This window comes from Terrapene carolina, unplaced genomic scaffold, assembly GCF_002925995.2.
Source record: "Terrapene carolina triunguis isolate 2854851 unplaced genomic scaffold, T_m_triunguis-2.0 Scaffold23, whole genome shotgun sequence".
NCBI classification, from domain to species: domain Eukaryota; kingdom Metazoa; phylum Chordata; order Testudines; family Emydidae; genus Terrapene; species Terrapene triunguis.
The window spans coordinates 11,778,082-11,798,377 of record NW_020664374.1 but is presented as its reverse complement, the minus strand read 5'-3'; the positions used below and the strand labels follow the sequence as shown (position 1 = coordinate 11,798,377).

Here is a 20,296-nt window from a genome sequence, read left to right as displayed (position 1 = left end):
AAACTTCTGTTTGTTGCTCCTTGATGAACCCTCTGACCCTCCCCCACCACCCTGTTAACTCTACTTCCCTGCAAACCAACCACCCCACCCTCCCCTACTACCCTCCCCCCTTCGAGCACCACTTGCAGAGGCAATAAAGTCATTGTTGCTTCACATTCATGCATTCTTTATTACTTCAGCACACAACTAGGGGGATAATTGGAAAGGTAGCCCGGGATGGGTGGGGGAGGAGGGAAGGAACAGGACACACTCCAATTTAAAACTTTAAAACTTATTGCACTGGAAATCATCTAGGGTGGAGTGAGTGGGTGGCCGAAGGCCCCCCCACCGTGTTCTTGGGCGTCTGGGTGAGGAGGCAATGGGACTTGGGGAGGGCTGCTGGTTACAGAGGGGCTGTAGCGGCGTTCTCTGCTCCTGCTGCCTTTCCTGCAGCTCAACCATACGCAGGAGCATATCACTTTGATGCTCCAGCAGCCGGAGCATCGACTCTTGCTTTCTGATTACAAGTTGACGCCACCTCTCCTCTTCAGCCCGCGTTTCAGCACGCAACTTCTCCTCTTGAGCACGCAACTTCTCCTCTTCAGCCCGCGATTCAGCACGCCACCTCTCCTCTCGCTCATATTGGGCTTTTTTAAAATCAGTCATTGACTGCCTCCACGCATTCAGCTGTGCTCTGTCAGCGTGGGAGGCAGTCTGAAGTTCAGTAAACATTTCGTCACGTGTCCTTCGCTTCCTTCTTCGAATATTCACTAGCCTCTGCGAAGGAGTAAGATTTGCAGCTGGTGGAGAAGGGAGAGGTTGTTAAAAAAGATACATTTTAGAGAACAATGGGTAGACTCTTTCACGTTAGATTTTGCTGTTCACAACATCACACAGCACATGTGCTTTCGTTACAAGGTCGCATTTTTCCTCTTATATTGAGAGTCTCCTGGTTTGGTGTGAGAGATCACTCACGCAGTGCCAGGACACAGATTTCAGCTTGCAGGCAGCCATGGTAAGACATATAGTCTTTGGGCTTTTTTAACCTTCTTAACATGTGGGGATGGTTTCAAACAGTTCTGCCCTCATTTCCCATACCAAGCACCCGTGCCATTTAAAATGGGTTTGCAATGTAAAAGGAGGGGCTGCGATTTCAGGTTTAACATGCAGCACAAACCCAACTAACTCCCCTCCCCCTCACACCCAATTCTCTGGGATGGTCACTTCACCCCTCCCCCCCACCGCGTGGTTAACAGCGGGGAATATTTCTGTTCAGCAGACCAGGAAGGGGCACCTCTGAATGTCCCCTTAATAAAATTGCCCCATTTCAACCAGGTGACCGTGAATGATATCACTCTCCTGAGGATAACAAAGAGCGATAAGGAATGGATGTTGTCTGCATGCCAGCAAACACCGGGACCATACGCTGCCATGCTTTGTTATGCAATGATTCCAGACTACGTGCTACTGGCCTGGCGTGGTAAAGTGTCCTACCATGGCGGACGGGATAAGGCAGCCCTCCCCAGAAACCTTTTGCAAAGGCTTTGGGATTACATGAAGGAGAGCTTTCTGGAGATGTCCCTGGAGGATTTCCGCTCCATCCCCATACACGTTAACAGACTTTTCCAGTAGCTGTACTGGCCGCGATTGCCAGGGCAAATTAATCATTAATCATTAAACACGCTTGTTTTTAAACCATGTGTAATTTTTGCAAAGGTACACTCACCAGAGGTCCCCTGTGTGCCCTCAGGGTCTTGGGTGAGTTCGGGGGTTACTGTTTCCAGGTCCAGGGTGACAAACATATCCTGGCTGTTGGGGTAACTGGTTTCTCCGCTTCCTTGCTGCTGTGAGCTATCTATGTTCTCTCCATCCTCATCTTCCTCGTCCGCCGAACCCGCTTCCCCGTTTGCAGAGAGGGACTCATAGAACACGCTTGGGCTAGTGGTGGCTGCACGCCCTAGAATGGCATGCAGCTCCGCGTAGTAGCGGCATGTTTGCGGCTCTGCCCCGGACCTTCCGTTTGCGTCTCTGACTTTGTGGTAGGCTTGCCTTAGCTCCTTAATTTTCACGCGGCACTGCCGCGCGTCCCTGTTATGGCCTCTGTCCTTCATGGCCTTGGAGATCTTTTCTAATGTTTTGCCGTTTCTTTTACTGTTTCGGAGTTCGGCGAGCACTGCTTCATCTCCCCAGATGGCGATCAGATCCTGTACCTCCCGTTCGGTCCAGGCTGGAGCTCTTCTGCGATCCTGGGACTGGGACTGGGACTCCATCATGGTTACCTGTGCTGATGGGCTCTGCATGGTCACCTGTGCTCTCCACGCTGAGCAAACAGGAAATGAAATTCAAACGTTCGCGGGGCTTTTCCTGTCTACCTGGCCAGTGCATCTGAGATGAGAGTGCTGTCCAGAGCGGTCACAATGAAGCACTGTGGGATAGCTCCCGGAGGCCAGTAATGTCGAATTCCGTCCACACTAACCCAATTCCGACCCCCTAAGGCCGATTTTATCGCTAATCCCCTTGTCGAGGTGGTGTTAGGAAACCGGTTTAAAGGGCCCTTTAAGTCGACAGAAAGGGCTTCGTAGTGTAAACGTGTCCAGGCTTAAGTCGATTTAACGCGGCTAAAGTCGACCTAAACTCGTAGTGTAGACCAGGCCATATAGTGTTATTGAAGTGTTGTTGGTCCCAGAATATGAGTGAGACAAGATAATATCTTTTACTCGCCCAACTTTTGCTGGTGAAAGAGACAATCTTTCAAGCTACACAGAGCTCTTCTTCAGGTTATTATGACAGTCATTATGATATTCATCTAATTTCACCTCACCATTCTATAGATGACTATCGAGTTACTCCTTCCTACATTAATATTCTTTTCATGTATAAACAGTAGAAAAAGCAATTTTAGAACTCTTAAATATCACAATCCACTAGTTAGTCCCTGATCTATTTGCAAAGTGAATTTTGAAGGCAAAATAACCTAAGGTATTGCCTTCTTCACATACAGTATGTGTGTTATGTACAAGAAATTAAGCTACTTACAGTACCTCAATATTGAAGGAAATGCTTATGAAGAAGGGTTGATTGAAACATTTTAAAATATCAGATAGACACAGCATACTCTGGAATGTGATTTCTTGACTTCCTTACTCCACTTCGTCATTTTCAGATGTAACCTGATAGGCTTCCCATTTCCTGTGGGAAGAAGATGAAATATGCATTGGTACTAGTAGAGTTTATCAATTATTTCTTGGGAAAAATTATTCAAATATTGTTGCGGCATTTTCATTTTCTGAAAACTAAGGGAAACTAGGATCCGTTAAACTGGTATTATATTTAAATGCCCATGGCTGAGAAATCAGTCATTTGCAGTTACTAATGACCACACTAATATTAAGTTCCCATGGGGAATCAAGACTAGGCTAGTTTGTTAAGTTTTCTGAATTTTATATTTGTAAATTGCGGATATGCTTGTGACATGGGAATGTAATGTGTGACCCTGTTCTCCTTTATGATACTATGTAACTAGTCTATTAATCAATTGACTGATAGCAGAGCTATAAACAAACAAAAGTTGAAGAGCATCTTGATACCTTGGGTCACAATTCTGAAGTCACCATTCCATTAAAGTGGTTAGTTTTCCTTACCGTCATTTCTGCCTTGATTGCCTGATTCTTTTGTGTTTCATGACTTTGGATAATTCAGGCTGGTACGTGGTTTCCTTCATACCTGTCACCAACCAGCCCAGGATAAGGTGGATAGGCAATACCACCCTATCCACTGGAGGGGACAGCAAAAGAGACTCCATTATCTCTGTCTTAGTGCTCTCTATTAAACAAGACAGCCTAAACTATTTTAATAGACAGGGAGAAGGTTGGAATCAAAATTGTAAATTGGGGAGGGGGCAGAATCACAGGGTTTCTCCTTCATTTTCCACTGAGGCACAGAATATTTGAAAAGTGCACCAGCTCGTCTTTCTTGTATCCATATAGAAGCCTTCACCATCCCCGTAAATCTGGATCAGAGCAATAATTTGACACAAATGCCAGACATACCAGCTGTGCCAGAGTAGACATCCAATCCTCTTGTCTTGAAACATTAATGAGTACATCAAATCTGGATGTATGGACACAGATTTTGAGAAAGCCTTTGACAAGGTCCCTCACCAAAGGCTCTTAAGCAAAGTAAGCAGTTGTGGGATAAGAGGGAAGGTCGTCCCATGCATCAGTAAACTAGTTAAAACACAGGAAACAAAGGGAAGAATAAATGGTCAGTTTTCAGAATGGAGAGAGGTAAATAGTGGTGTTCCCAGAGAGCTGTATTAGGACCAGTGCTGGTCAACATATTCATAAAGGATCTGGAAAAAGGGTGGTAACTAGCTTGAGTAATTTTGTATCATCTGCAATTTTTAAGTCCAAAGTAGACTGTGAAGAATTACAAAGGGATCTCATAAAACTGGGTGACTGGGCAACAAAATGGCAGATGAAATTCACTGTTGATAAATGCAAAATAATGCACATTAGAAAACATAATCCCAACTATACATACAAAATGATGGGATCTAAATTAGCTGTTATCACTCAGGAAAGAGATCTTGAAGTCATTGTGTATAGTTTTCTGAAAACATCCGCTCAATGAGCAGCATCGGTGAAAAAAGCCAACAGAATGTTAAGAACCATTAGGAAAGGGATAGATAATAAGACAAAAAATATCATAATGCCGCTATATAAATCCATGGTATGGTCACACATTGAATATTGCATGCAATTCTGGTTGTCCCATCTCAAAAAAGATATTTTAGAATTGGAAATGTAGAGAGAAGGGCAACAGAAAATGACTAAGGGTATGGAACAGCTTCTGTTTGAGGAGAGAGTAAAAATATTCAGACTTTTCAGCTTGGAAAAAAGACTCAGGGGCAATATGATAGAGATCTATAAAATCATGAATAGAGTGGAGAAAGTGAATAAGGGAGTGTTATTTACTCCTTCACATAACAAAAGAACCCGGGGTCACCCGATGAAATTAATAAGCAGGAGCTTTAAAACAAACAAAATGAAGTACTTCTTCACACAATGCACAGTCCACCTGTGGAAGTAATTGCCAAGGGATGCTGTGAAGGCCACTGTTGGAAGAGAGGATACTGGGCTAGATGGGTCATTGGTCTGACCCAGTATGGCCATTCTTATGTTCAGTGATGCTGAAGAACACATGCTGTCAATTGCACTGAGTTTGGTACCAGAACTGTGATTTGATCAGTGAGTTGCAGTGTATATAGTAAGTGTTGTGAAAGTGAAGTGGTGAAACAAGTTCAAGCTGTACAATAAGTACTGCTGTGTCCTGAAACCTACAGGCATAGTCCATTGGTGCTGATGCTATTGGGACAAGATTCACTAGAGGTCAGAACCAAATGAGTCCACAAGTTGAGACTATATGTGGCATGAAGCTGCATCGTTCCCTCTGAACCTGACTCAAGCACTGATCTCTTGGTCCATAGGCACCGACTCTGTGGGTGATCCGGGGCTCCAGCACCCACCAAAAAAAAAAAAGGGGGGGCCCGGCCGGGCCGGCCCAGGCTTTTTTGCCGCCCCAAGGGGCGAAGGAAAAAAAAAAAAAAGCCGCGATCGGCGGCACTTCAGCAGCAGCTCAACCGCGCCGCTTCATTCCTTGGCGGCAATTCGGCGCTCCGAGAGGGACTGAGGGACCCGTCACCGAATTGCTGCCGAAGACGCAGACGTGCCGCCCCTTCCCATTGGCCGCCCCAAGCACCTGCTTGCTGCGCTGGTGCCTGGAACCGGCCCTGGTGCTCAGCACCTATGAGCCACAGTCATTGGTGGCACGTGACTCTTGCATTTGGGGAGGCTGGGCAGAAGTGCTGGAAGCTCCCAAGAAGTGTGTGTGGGGGCCCACCGGCACCTGGACTGTGGCCCCACCCCCAGTCAGCCTCCTTCCCCCTAGGCTCTGCCCCAACTCCGCCTCTATCCTCGAGGCCGCACCTCCATTCCGCCTCTTCCCCTGAGGCACCCTCTGCCAAGGCACCCTCCATCCGCTCCTCTCTGCCCCCTCCCCCGAGATTCTCCCACCCCCTGCTTGCTCCTCTCTGCCTCTTCCCCTGAGGCATCCCTATCCTCTCCTCTCTGCCCCCTTCCCTGAGGCCCCCCTTGCCCTCTGCTCACTCCTCTCTGCCCCGTCCCTTGAGGCCCCTCCAACTAAGATACCAATGATAGACACATATTCAATAATTAGAATATGAAAAGTGTATAGATATGCTGAAAATAGCCTCCCCTCAAAACTGGCAGAGGCCCCCCCACAAACACATATACACCTCTTCAAGAGCACCCACCAGCAAAAACAAAAGTCAGCACCTGTATCTTGGTCCATCAATGTTCTAAATGTTACCTGGGTGTCATCTTTGATTCAGACCTATCTCTAGGTCTTCATGTCCAGGCTATGTCTAAGTCTTGCAGATACAGCCTTCTCTATCCATCCACACAGCTAAAACTCCTGATCAGGCTTTCATCATCCCACATCTCATAAGAACATAAGGATGGCTGTACTGGGTCATACCAAAGGTCCATCTAGCCCAGTATCCTGTCTTCCTACAGTGCCCAATGCCAGGTGCCCCAGAGGGAATGAACAGAACAGGTAATATCAAGTGATCCATCCCCTGTCTCCCATTCCCAGTTTCTGGCAAACAGAATTACTGCAAACATCCTTTTCTCTGACCTTGGCCAATGCAATCTTGCCTGGCTGCTATCCATTACTGTACTTAGCACTATCACTAAACTACACAGAAAAATAATAGGCTATTCACACACTTAAGAAAGTATGTAGATTTTCCAGCTGGTCAAGACTCCTCTATGACTGTCTCAGTAGCAGAACAAACAAATATTGCTGAACAAGGACTCTCCTAAACTGTTAATTCTAGAATTTAAAGCTAAACATTCTCATCCCCTAAATCTTGTTTCCATGGTTATTGTTTGTAACTAGCTCATTTGATAATTCTATAACGTACACACTTCAGAATGCTCTAGAACCTTGCCACATGAGGTGGGGCAGCCTTCACTGTGACATCTGCTCACCTGAACTCTTTAAACGGTAGTAACCATTGGGGGAGAGGCGGGGAGAGACTGAATAAATGTCAGACAGAATAACAGTTATAGTCCATTCTTCCTTATCTCCGCTAAAAGCTGTCGGTGTACAGAAAACAAAATTGTGCATTGCGTCTCAGTTATGGATCTGGAAAGTACAAGTTATATGCAGCTTGGCACAACACAATTATTTGGCTGGCTCTTTGGAAGCTTCCTGCTGCTGTTCAGGCTCTTCAGAAATCCCTTAGGGTCATATACATGTTCATGCATTTGATCCAAAGCAGCCTATTATGAATCTTTCCTGTCTCTTAAATGATAACAACATGAGTTTGAATCCAAGATCCTTCTGCACTACAGCACAGACCGCTATCACTTGAGCTAACCAAGTAACTCCATTAGCTTACCGCAGCAATAGTATACTGTTATCATTCTGCCAGCATGTTACAGTTACAAAACAGTAAAGATAGTCTTCATCAAGACTTTAACCCAGACAATAAATAAAATGAAAAATGGCTCTCTTCCTACTGTCAGAGTTGTTACGGAGGTCTAAAACTCTTTGCCAAATTACTTTTCCAGGAATCTTCCTTGTTTAACAATTTCACTCTGATTAGAAGCAAAACTCTCACTCACAACTTACCTGATTGTAGAAAATTCCTTACTCAAAACATCCTTCAGGACAAATGCCTTTTTGTTGCCACACTTTCATTCTGCTGGAATCCCAGTGAAAATATAAAGTATTTCCCTTAATAATAATCTTCCTACCCTATCTCTTTTTACTATAGAAGTAAACTCTAGAGGAGAGGATTTTCCCAGCCAAAAGTCTGTCCCATTACAAAAATAAATGAAATAAAAAAGCAGATGGGGAAAATCTCCCTTCTCATATTTAGAAACACATTACAGTAACTCCTCACTTAACATTGTAGTTATGTTCCTGAAAAATGCGACTTTAAGCGAAACGATGTTTAGCGAATCCAATTTCCCCATAAGATTTAATGTAAATGAGAGGGTTAGGTTCCAGGGAATTTTTTTTCACCAGACAAAAGACTATCTATCTATCTATACTGTGTATATATATACATATATACAAACACACACACACACACACGCAGTATAAGTTTTAAACAAACAATTTAATACTGGTACACAGTGATGATGATTGTGAAGCTTGGTGGAAGAGTCAGAGGGTGGGATATTTTCCAGGGAATACTTTACTGCTAAATGATGAACTAGCATTTGGCTGAGCCCTCAAGGGTTAACTCGTTGTTAATGTAGCCTCACTCTACAAGGCAGCAGGCATGGAGGGAGGGGAGAAAGCATAACAGACAGAGACAGAGACACACACAGTGTGTGTGTGTGTGTGTGTGTGTGTGAGAGAGAGTGAGACAGAGAGAGAGAGAGATGCACATCTACCCTTTAAGTCTTAAGTACACTGCCTTGTTAATTAGATCAGCTTGCTGAGACCGCAGCTGCTGCCTGGAAGCTCCCTCCGTCCTGAACCCTGTTGTGTGTCCCCCCTGCTCTATGGAAATGGGGTAAGCGGGGTGCAGGAGCAGGGGGAGGGGGACACGCTGACATTAGCCCCCCACCTCCCCCCATACAGCAAGAGGAGTCTCTGGGAGCAGCTCCAAGGAAGAGGGCAGGAGCAGCACATGGCAGTGGGGGGAGGGACAGCTGAATGCTGGCAATTGCTAGCCTGCTGGGCAGCTGCTGCACAGGGAACTTAGGGGAGCAGGGAGCTGATAGGGGAGCTACCAGTCCACCCTGATTCCAAGCCCCCACCAGCTAGCTCCAACGGGCTGTTCTTCCTGCAAGCAGTGGACAAAGTAGGCGGCTGCCAAACGACGACATTAGAAAGGAGCATTGCACAACTTTAAACAAGCATGTTCCCTAATTGATCAGCAACGTAACAATGAAACAATGTTAACCAGGATGACTTTAAGTGAGGAGTTACTGTACTCATTAAGTGATCAGCAAACTTTCATAGATTCTAAGGTCAGAAGGAACCACTGTGATCCCATTTAAAACAGGCCATAGGAATTCCCTGAATAAATTCCTATTTGAAATGAAGCTGACCTAGTTGATTTAGCCTCTTGATAATCAGCCCAAAGCTCTCAAACTTCAGAGAATTTCTTTAGGGCCCTGTTGCACATTTGACAGGCATTAAAGGCTAAATTCAGACTATCTGTAAGCAGGCACAAACTGAAATATTTTGAATATAGTTGTGTATTCCAGGGGCTTGATCATCAGCTGATGTAAATTAGTGTAGCTTCATTGACTTCAGCTGAGAATCTGGACACAGGTATTAATTTGACTCAAACCAGCCTGTTCTAGAAGCAAACTGTAGCTCTGAAACTGTGATGTCTTTGTTTTCTGTGTACAGCATTTTTGAATTTCTAAGATCTCTGCCTGTGTAGAGACTGCATTCATTCTGCACTCAGAGTGGCTGCAACCTGTTACCCAGTGCAGACCCTCATGGAGACATTCTGGGCTGGATTCACAAAGGGACTTATAAACCTAACTGCCACTTTAGGCACCTAACACCAATATTTAGGTGCCACCAGCATTCACAACCCTGTGCTCAGCTGCCACTTTACCCTAGAGGTGCCTAAGTCTCCACAGCACCTAAATTTCAGCAGGTGAGTAGGTGCACAGCTAAGTTGGGACACCACTCAGCAGCTGGGTATCTAATTCATCTCTAAGTCCCAGCAGGATTCACAAAATGGGCATTCCCCTACTTATCTTTCCTTTGGGGCGTAACTCCGTAGGCATGCTATGAGCATGCATACACCCCTACAAAATGGCCTGCGAAGGGAGTAGGCTGTAGGAGACCTCAGTTCAATTCCCTCCTCTATCTGATGTGGAAAAGGGATCTGAATTGGGTCTACTTCCTCTTGGGACAGAAGCCAACCACTGGGCCAAAGGATATAAGTGGGACACCACCACCTGTTCCTTCAGCATTTCTTGCAAAAAAAATCGTTCAACACCTAACTTCAGGGGAGAGTTGATGGCTGTGAACTCCAACTGGAGATAGGTGACTCTCTCTGATCCAGCGTTAGGCACTTAACTCCCTTTGAGGGCCCCACTCCTGTCCTCAGCATTTCCTACTGGCTAGGTTAGGCAGCTCTCCATTCAATATACTGGCTGCTGTGATTCCCATTCTTAAGCACCTAACTCTCCTTATGCATTGCACAGGGAGTCTGGGTACCTACCTCACGGCTGTGAATTCCACTAAGCTGCAGGGTGCCTAAAAGTTAGGTGCTGCAACACTCAGCACTGCAGTGACCGAGTCCCTTTGTAAATCTAGCCCTATGTTTTGTTATTTCTTTTTGTTGTTTTCTTTAATAAAAAATAAGTTCATTTTAAACTAAATGGATGCTCTTTGAATACGGAAAAACATAATGTGATGTGTGCTCTTAAGATAAAAGGCAGCACTACAGCTCTGCTGCACACGCCCTTTCCAACTTCTGTTTTAATAACTGCAGCCAGTTAAATGAGCAGTGTCTGCCTTAATCAACCCCGATAACTAACAGTGATACCATTAGAACCCTGTGGTTGCCACATCCTCTCAGGAATGCTGAATCACTTTGTAGTGTGCACCTTCACCCTTGTCACACCAGGCCAGTGGCACCAACTTTTTTTTAAAAGATTACAGGTTTTAAAATACTACTTAGAATACATACATACAGCACTTTCCATTTTACAAGCACTTTACAAACATTAATGAACCCTCACACCATTCCTGTGACCTAGAGCAAGTCTACACTACAGCACTACATCAGCACAGCTGCACCAATGCAGCTGCGCCACTGTAGCGCGTCTGATGAAGACACGCTATGTCAACAGGAGAGCCCGTCGGCATAATTGCTCCACCATGGTGGGAAGCGGAAGCTATGTTGGCAGGAGAGTGTGGACACAGTGCGTGTGTGGACAGTGCAAAACTTGCATCACTTGTGGGGCGGCTTTTTCATACCCCTGAGCAATGTAAGTTAGATTGACTTAAGCGGTAATGTAGACCTGCACTTAGATAAGTGTTATTACCATTTTAGAGATGGGAAAAGAGAGGCAGAGACAGGTTAGGTGACTCTCCCTAGGGCACACAGAAGACTAGTGTCAGAGCTGGCATAAGAGCAGAGTTGTTCCTAAGCCTGAGTTCAGTCACTTAAATCAATCTGCCAGACCGGGCTGACCTAAAATCCTCATTGTAAACCCTTTTTAAAAGCATGAAAGAAACATGTTTTCTCTGTCAACGTTGTCCTTTTTCATTTGGCCACAGTGGTTTGGTTTGTTGCTGGTTTTAACAACACTGTAATGAATGTGGGTTTTTTTCCCCCTGGAATTTGTGGCTCTCTTTTTTGTTCAACATCATCATCATCACTGAAGTCAGCAATTAATCTCTCTCTCAAGGAACAGGATTTGTTAACTCATGCTCCCTCTGCTGGCTCTTAAGTAGCAGAGCACAAAATGTGATAGATACTGCCTTAACAATTGATTAAGCTTGTTAATCATCTCATTGCACTCAAAAAATGTGTGTCAGGCTGCAAGGTGGATGGAAAAGTAGGGCATTCATAGATTTGAGGCCATAAGGGACCATTATGATCATCTAGTCTGACCATCTGCATAACAGAGACCATAACTTCTGGTTAAACTAGCTGCATACATATCATTTAGAAAGACAGCCAATCTTGATTTAAAGACTTTAGTGTCAGGTGTTGATTACAGTAGGAAAAACTCAATTAAATGAACAGGTCAACAGTGAAAAGTTAAATACCTATTTTGAAAGAAAATAAAAACTTATAAAGTTCACGTATATAGAAGACAAATGATAGCAGTCAGCAACTGTAGAGTGAATCAACAGTTCACTTCAATGTTGAGTCCGTAGCAAAGTCTCGTAATTATTAGAAATAGCTGTTTATGTGAAAGTCACTAATTATATACTTTGTTGGTGTGCCCCTATGTTCCAATACTAACATATTGATGTCACTGCAAATCCAGAGAGCTCCTTGAACACACAAAGTCACTGGGCTACTATGTTTATCTTGTAGCTATGCTCCAGCTTTCTCTCATGCAGCTCAAGTCTGTTATCAGACAGCACCGTAACATCCGGCATCACAGGATGTTTGTAAGAAAGGGAAAAGGTCCCACTCATCAACAGCAAGATGACAGACACGATCCCGACAGGAATAGCAGCACCAACTTCCTGTGCTTCTGAGCTGGAGGGCATGTAGAAAGAAGGAGGAAATGGGATAGCACAATTGTATGCTACAGAATAGCAATTCCAGGTCACTGGAACTAAGACACAGACACCCGCAAATATTTTCAAGATAGGAAAAAACTGATAGTCTGAGTTTTGGGAAGAATTTCCATATAAATATTCCTCAGAGCAAAGACAGTGAAAGCTTTTCCTAGTGCCCTCAGGACTATAGCAGCCAATACAAGAACCTGGGCAACAGAAATTTCCTGGGGAATGAAGGCATCATTGAAACGGAATCTGTGACAGAACATTATTCGAAGGTCTCTGGAGACTTTGCCGTGACTGTTAAAACAAACTTTCCAGATTCCTACCCAAACAATGCCAGAGGAGATGATGGTGGCGTTACTTGTATGTCACATTCTCCAATGCACTTGTCCCATTGAGATGATGCACAGGATCCAGCCTAACGTACCTAAAGCGAGGCCAATTATCTGGAGGTGAATACTAGTGGCCAGGGAGGTCATGGTCTGGAGATCTTCAAAGAGTGCCCGGATCCTGTCATGGGCAAATGCAGACAAGTGCAGGTCCACTGAAATGAAGCGGAATATAAATAAAATAATATATTGTTTCTTTATACGCACACACATTAACACATATGGGGCCAGATTAACGCATAGGCAAAGCCAGGCATGTGCCTAAGGCCCAAATTCATGGAGAGGCCCATGTGTTAGGTCACAATGCCACTCACTCAAATTTGGCCTGACCGCTCCTCTGTCATGACAAAAGGACAGCTGGGCCAAACCTGAGTGGGCAATGGAGTGGCCAGCACTGTGCCCCCTTGCTGCTGCTGTGGAGCCAGCTCTTGCACCAAGGCTCCCCCTCCTCCGGACAGGAGAGAATTCACTTAGCTACATCTGTGTAGCAGGAGCTGAAGGTGCTTAATAGCTCACAAGTGCAGCTGCACTGGCCTTATATGAAATCATCCACATCACCAGAGCATCTAATTTAGCTGGCCAGGAGAGGGGCCCAGAAGTTTGTTTGCCTCGGGCCAGATGATGAGTTAATCCAGCCCTGTGCACATACGTACATGCAACACCCCAGTACTCGGCAGAGCTACAGGCCTTTTGGAGGGAACTCCTGCTGCCTCTGCACTGGGTGCCATGGCAACTAGTGGGCAGGGTTCTGAGCCAGCTGGGAAGCAGACAAGACCCAAGTGCAGAAGCCTGGTTCTGCTTCAGCTCCACCCACATCAGAGCCTTTTGGCTTTAGGAGGACGGGCTTCCTCCCTGGACACTGGAAAGCAAGTAACCAGGCATAGGCGCTGACTTCCCCTCTTTCTCCTGGGTGCTTAACCCTCCCCTCTGCCTCTGCCCCCGCCCCTACTCCACCCCTTCCATGAGGCCCCGCCCCTGCCCCTTCCCCACTCCCATTCCAACCCCTTCCCCAGAGTCCCAGCCCTAACTCTGCCCCCTTCCTGCCAATATTCTAACTCATTCCCCAAATCCCCACCTCTGGCCCCGCCTCTGCCTCCTCTCCTGAGCGTGCCACATTCCCATTCCTCTCCCGCCTCCCAGAGCATGCTAACGCTGCCAAACAGCGTTTGGTGGTGGCCGGGGGGGGAAGGTGGAGGAGCGGGGACACGGTGCGCTCAGGGGAGGGGAAGGAGGTGGGGCGGGGAGGAGAGAGGAGCTTGGCTGCCAGTGGGTGCAGAGCACCCACTATTTTTTCCCCGTGGGTGCTCCAGCTCCGGAGCACCCATGGAGTCAACACCTATGTAACCAGGTACTCCACAGGCCTGCTCCTGCTCCCATTGAAATCAGTGGGAATGTTACCAGAAGAACCGGATCAGCCCTTGTATTTTTCTTTTCAGGTCTCTCCATAATGTTTTCTCTTATTTCCCTCTGCTCTTTCTTCAGTATATTTTCTGCCGTCTTTGAAAAGCCTCTTTCTCATTTTTTTGCTCTTTCATATTCGCCCCAGCCATTATCGTCCATCCTACTGCCATGTTGTTTTTATTGATTATATGTATTACCATAGTGTCCAGGATCCCATGCCTCTTCACTCCCCTTCTTCTCTTCTCTGTGTCCCCTTGCTTCCCCTAATATTCCATTTTCTGTCCGTGTGAAAAAAATAAAAACATATGTAGAATCCTGTTTATCTGAGCTTCCATTAGTCGTCTTGAACCACCAACCACCCGGGATTGAGAGCCCTGGGTGTCTGGTGGTTCAGTTAATACAGAGAGCCGGATAATGGAAGCTCGGATAAATGGGGTTCTACTGTACATCAGTAAAACATTGTGTTCATCTGATCCCTAATATATATTGCGGCCAGGGAAACTAAACTTCAGCATTTCATTTTAATTGCGGAAAAAAGCAGATTTTTATAGGGTTTTTATCAGAGATTTTTGCAGGTTTTTTATCACAGAAAACTAGGATCCCTGCTCATTACTAATATTTAGCACCACATAATTCTGTGTATGCATGAATTAATTCTTCATCACTGAGGATAGCTTTTTAGGTAGGAACAATGTTCCTATAGATTTATCCAAGGGCACTGGAACAATTTGTATAGTGGAGGTGCTGAGAGTTTTGAACCAAACTGTAAACCCTGTATATAATGGAAACCACTTCAAGCCAGTGGGTGTGGTAGCACTCCCTACTCCGCTAGTTCCAGCATCTATAGATCTATCTTAAGAACATAGTTGGCCTTCATTACTACAGTATCAGTGCACCACACAGTCTTTGCTGTATTTATCCTCACCACACCTCCCTGAGGTAGGGAAGTGCTATTACCCCATTTTACAGATGTGGAGCTGAGACACGGATTTTTAAAGGTGTTTAGGCACCTAACGATGCACTAGTAGCCTAGTCATAGTTACAAAAGCTTCTAGATGCATAACTCCCATTCAAATACAACTAGGAACCTATTTGCATGTTTAGGCATCTAAATACATTAAAAATATAGCCATAAGTGACTTGTCTAACATCACTCAGGAAGTTTGTGGAGGAGCAGGGAACTGAACCCAGCTCTACCCAACTAGCACTCTATCTACCAGCCCATCCATCCTCTCTCCAGTAAGGAGATGGGACTACACTGATTCAGTCGGGGAATGGGAATATTTTTGGTTTAGAGAAAGATGGCTTTATGAACTGATGCGGTGTCTGGTAATGTTGATGGTGACATTCATAAAAGGAATCCCAGCTTAGTTTTCCTTAGTGGATATCTGAATGTACTTGGAGCCTATAATTTTCATGTCCATTAGTGTGTTATTTTAAGAGAACAATTTGCCACAAGTGCCTTCATTATTCTAGTACAGAATTCCAGATAAATTCTGTGCGAGGTAAATTTGAACATTTAATTTTAGCAAAAAAATCTTTGTTTTGAAGTATTTTAATCTCCTAAAGTTCAGGAAATTGCATGTGGCATTTCAAATTTTTCCAGGTAAGACCAGAGTGGGTTAAGCACTAAAATAGCCTTTTAACTTTAAAAAAATTCATCAAAGGACTGCTTTTTAAGGAGTTTATGCCATCAAAGAGCAGGAAGGGAAGGTGAAGAATGGAGGATCAAGGCACTATTTTTCCTCGTTGAGAGAGAGAAGGCCCTGGGATAATTATTATAGGCTTTTGGGGCAAGGTTTGGCAACACTTACTGCTCAATACAGTTGCAGAGTTAAGTCCTTAATTTCTAAAATCATATTCCTTATTTCATATTCCTAAAGCAATGCGTTCTTTAATAACTCCACTGTTTATTTCAAGATTCAGTTTAAGTTGTCCTCTTTTTACAAACTTCCCATGATTTGCTCCAGGCCTGTGTTTCTGAACTTGCATCTCTGATTTTTCTCTGGTCCTTTCATACAATCTGATGTGAGAGCCTTCTACTATGAAACCCCTGCCATCTGAAACAGCCATCTTGTGTCTCTAAATCACAGCTATGCTCCACGTCTTTTCAAATCTCACCAAAGCCATCATTTTACCCTTTCCTACATCTTTTTATTCCCTCTGCTTTTTTTCCTTATTAACTTTGCCACTGTAATTTAATTCTGCAAAGCGTTTTATGCAGTTTTAAAGTAAGACACTATACACAATTATGTTGTATTCTGTCTGAAGATGAATCTGTGTGTAAGTAGCTGGAAAATGATTTTGGAATGTTAGAAAGGAAATCCACCGGTCATTTTCTGATCTCTCTTCACAGTAGCATCCCATAACATATATAAGAACAAAGACATTTCTTCCTCACATTGGTATGTGCTTAAGAAATAGAAGTACTCAAAATCAGCAGTGAAGATAGCCCTTGTGAAAAATTGTTGGATCAAAAACGTGTATTGCTTTCCTGTCAGAAACAGCATGTTTTGCAATATAACCTCTCCTGTTCTCCTTTGTTTCAGCTGTAACTGGGAATGATCCTCATTTTTTCTGGGAAAAAGATAATCTTCATTCGCACAAAGATATATTCAGTCAGTCAGATATTCACTTTGTATGCTTTCACAATATATTGGATTATTAATTAGTTCTTTTTAATTTGGTCCATTATTTAAATAACCACTGCTGGGAATTCAGTAATAAACATCTATCAATAACCAATGGAGTACAAAAAGTGGCATGTTAAATTCTTTTTAATTTTACATCCGCAAACTGCATCTACTTTTCTTGAAAAAATATTTTTCGTGTGACCCAAACAATTTTCACAGAAACACTTCCAGTATATTACAGTCTGCTAGGGCCCAATCCTATTCCTAATGAAGTCAATTGCTTTATCAATTGATATCAGAGCAACAAATAGACAAGTGAGGCAGATGTTACAAACAAATCAGTATCCTAAAATGCAAAGAGGTATAGTCTCCTTCTTAATGCATATGGATTGACTGATGTAATTCATTAGTCAATTAAAAGAAAAGCTCTAATTCTTCTTCCCCTAAACAGACATTTGTTACACCAGTGAAAGCTTCAAACAGATAATCCAAAACACCAAACCACGATCAGAAAAATAAAACAGGTCTGGGTGTGTTTGTAGACGGAGCTAGTATAGAGGCATTCCAAGACAGGGTGGAACCCACAGGTCAGTTTCAAGGTCACTAGTAAGGTAGCATGGAGAAGTCTGCACTAAAGCTGATGGATTGTACCACATTTGTAGAAAAAAAAAAAAAACAGGAGCTTCAATTTTCCCGGATGCCAGAATCTTAACCTTCATAAGCAAAACATTCAATAAAATTTAGGTTGAAATCCTGGTCCCACTGAAGTTAATGGGAGTTTTGCCATTGATATCAATGAGGCCAGAATTTCATTTCTGTTTTGGGAGACATCCAGGGTGTTAAAACTCTATGGTATTTGACTACAGACCTATGTTTTGATGTACATAAATACACATTGATAGTCTTGCTATTGGTGTTGGATATTAAGTTTGAACTGCATCAAGGGACAGGTTAATAAATAACAATATATGCATTTATATGCTGTAGAAATTTATAAAGAAATAAATACTGTTTCAGGAATATACACAGGCACACAGTACAACCCCAATTATCCAAAGGTAATGGGAGCCACCCAAAGCTTTCAGATAATCAAAGGAGCTAGTGCAACGGTCTTTGAAATCTGTGCTCTAACCCCTAACACAGATTTCTGTTAGGTTGGCTGTCTCTCTCACCTTATCACAGTCCTGGTTACTTTACAATTCAGACCTTGTAGAGCTCAGAAGTTCCATACAAACAGTGCTTCAAAGTCACACCTCAGGACACAGTGAACAGACAGACATCAGCACGGAATGGAACAGTACCAACATATACCCAAATTTCTACATGTTTTTGTTTTAGCTAAGAAGAATGAATAAAAACCCAACCCAATGGTTCAGTGAATGTGGTCGAGGAAAACAGTTGGAATTACACACATTTTATCTCCAAATAAACTCATCAACATCTGTGCTGCTGCTTCTTTTTATTAAATTTAAAACTTTAAAAATGTTTTGCCAGAAAATGTTCATATTTTATTACTTTAGTGAAATACACACACACCCCTACCTTGTTCTGCTACAAATACAAGAAAGTAAAATGGAAACTTTATTATGTATAATATATCGGGAGAACTGATAGAATCTTGATTATCTGGAACATTTAAAACTATACTGGACAAAGCATTACAAAATATATCATGAAGATCCAACTTTCACTAGCAGCAGGCTGGAATAAATTAGCTAATAGGTCTGTTCCACCTCTAATTCTTTTGGTTTCATAAACAGTATTCAAAAGTGTTGTATACAGTTACAAACAGTTATAGTATTAAATAATAAATAATTACAGAAGGTGAAAGAAATTTCAAGTTAGACACAAGAGAGAGAAGCTACTATTTCAGAGAAGATTTAAAAAGTAGGGGGGAAAGTTGATGAGCTTTGGAGATACTCTACTGAAAGTGGTATAAACTGCAGAGGAAAAGGCTCTCTAGCAACAGTGGCAAGACCGTAAATTAGAACCATCGAGAAAGCTGGTTCTAGCAGCAGAGGAAACAGAGAGGTAGGAGAGGGAGGCCAGGTTCATGGGATAGACCAGGGGAAGTCACAGTGTGTCAATGAAGAACCAAATTCCCTTGTCACATACCCATGCAAACCTAATGATTTCAATGGAGTTTGCATGGGTAAAACTGAGGCAGAATTGGCCAAATCAGGCAGTTTTGAACAGGATCCTGAAAGGAATGGAAGAGGAAGTAGAGTTGATTGGCAGGGGGAGAAGATGGATATGGTTGCATGTCTCCCCAGAAGTGGAAAATTGGAAGAATTGCAAGAATTTGGCTTTGCTTTCATAATTTTCATTTTTTTTAACCTCAGAAATTAGGAATGAAAAGCAACAGCAGAACTAATTACCAAAAATAATAACTGCCAGCCAGAACTGGTTTGTTGGCATTCTACATCTTGTATAGTTAACGTTTACAAGAGTATTTTAGAAAACACATTGTAATTAAAGCAATGAATCTTCATGTATGTTCATTTATATTCCTAGGACTCTTATAACAGAGATTTGAAAATTCAGGGCCCCTCATGGGACTTTATTCAATAAAAGGTCTCTTACCACTACTGCTCAATTGTTCCCCTGAAACCCTGATTTTTGTGGGCTTCTCTGGTTTATTGCTGTGCTTTGGACATTTTAAAAAATCCAATTAACATATAAAACAGTTGCTGCCACCAAAAGTTTCATGCATGGATTTCTGATGATAGAAAGAACAGATTTCAATGTAAGAAATATTCTAGTAGTGACACTGGTCAAAGATGTTTCCCTCTTTCACATTCCTTTTTGAATTAGTGCAGTCTCTGATCAAGAAGCATATGTTTGCAGACTTTCTGGATCTTTTGTTTAAATGAGGAACTGATAACACACCATACCTCCAGGTGAAGACTTGCAGCAAGCAAAGTAAGGACATACAAATAAATATAGGGTCAAATACAATCAACTTCAGAGGGCACCCTACAGATAGAAGAGAAACTAGTAAGACATCTTTAGTACAATACATGGAGACTCATAATACAATTGTAATGATATTCAAGTTGAGTTTGACTACAGTACGTACTGGAATTCTTGATATGTCACTGAAAGTCTTCTATGCAGGACAAAAATATCTTGGGAGCAAAAAAAGACAAGTTCACATTTAGAAAATATAGTTGCACAAGGTGCATAATATTGGAAGGACCTAATTCAGTGGGGCAACATCAATTCCTTGAACATATTAAACAGCTTGTTCTTCTAAACTTTAATACATGACTAAAGTCCATATATGCAGATGATAACAAATGCTTGAAGTCGGCAGCTGTGGCACGAATCAACCAATCGTCTCATCGGTGAGTCCTTGATAATGTATGGCAATTAATAGGATAGTTGTTTTATGTCCAAACCACTAACCATGGCCTTTACTGGTATTCATCTGGTTTGAATACCCAAATATTAATGCCACTGTAAGTTAGAATAAGATCCAGATAAGGCCTTAACATGCAGTTCCTGGGTCATTATATTTATATTTTAACTATGCTCCACCTGTCTGGTCCAAAGTTCAAGTCTCTGTTATCAGGA

General features: G+C 43.1%; 1 pseudogene; it reads right to left on the bottom strand.

Moving 5' to 3' along the window:
- Positions 1–12,075: 12,075 nt before the first annotated feature.
- LOC113406180 lies at positions 12,076–12,776 on the bottom strand (annotated as a pseudogene).
- Positions 12,777–20,296: the final 7,520 nt, after the last annotated feature.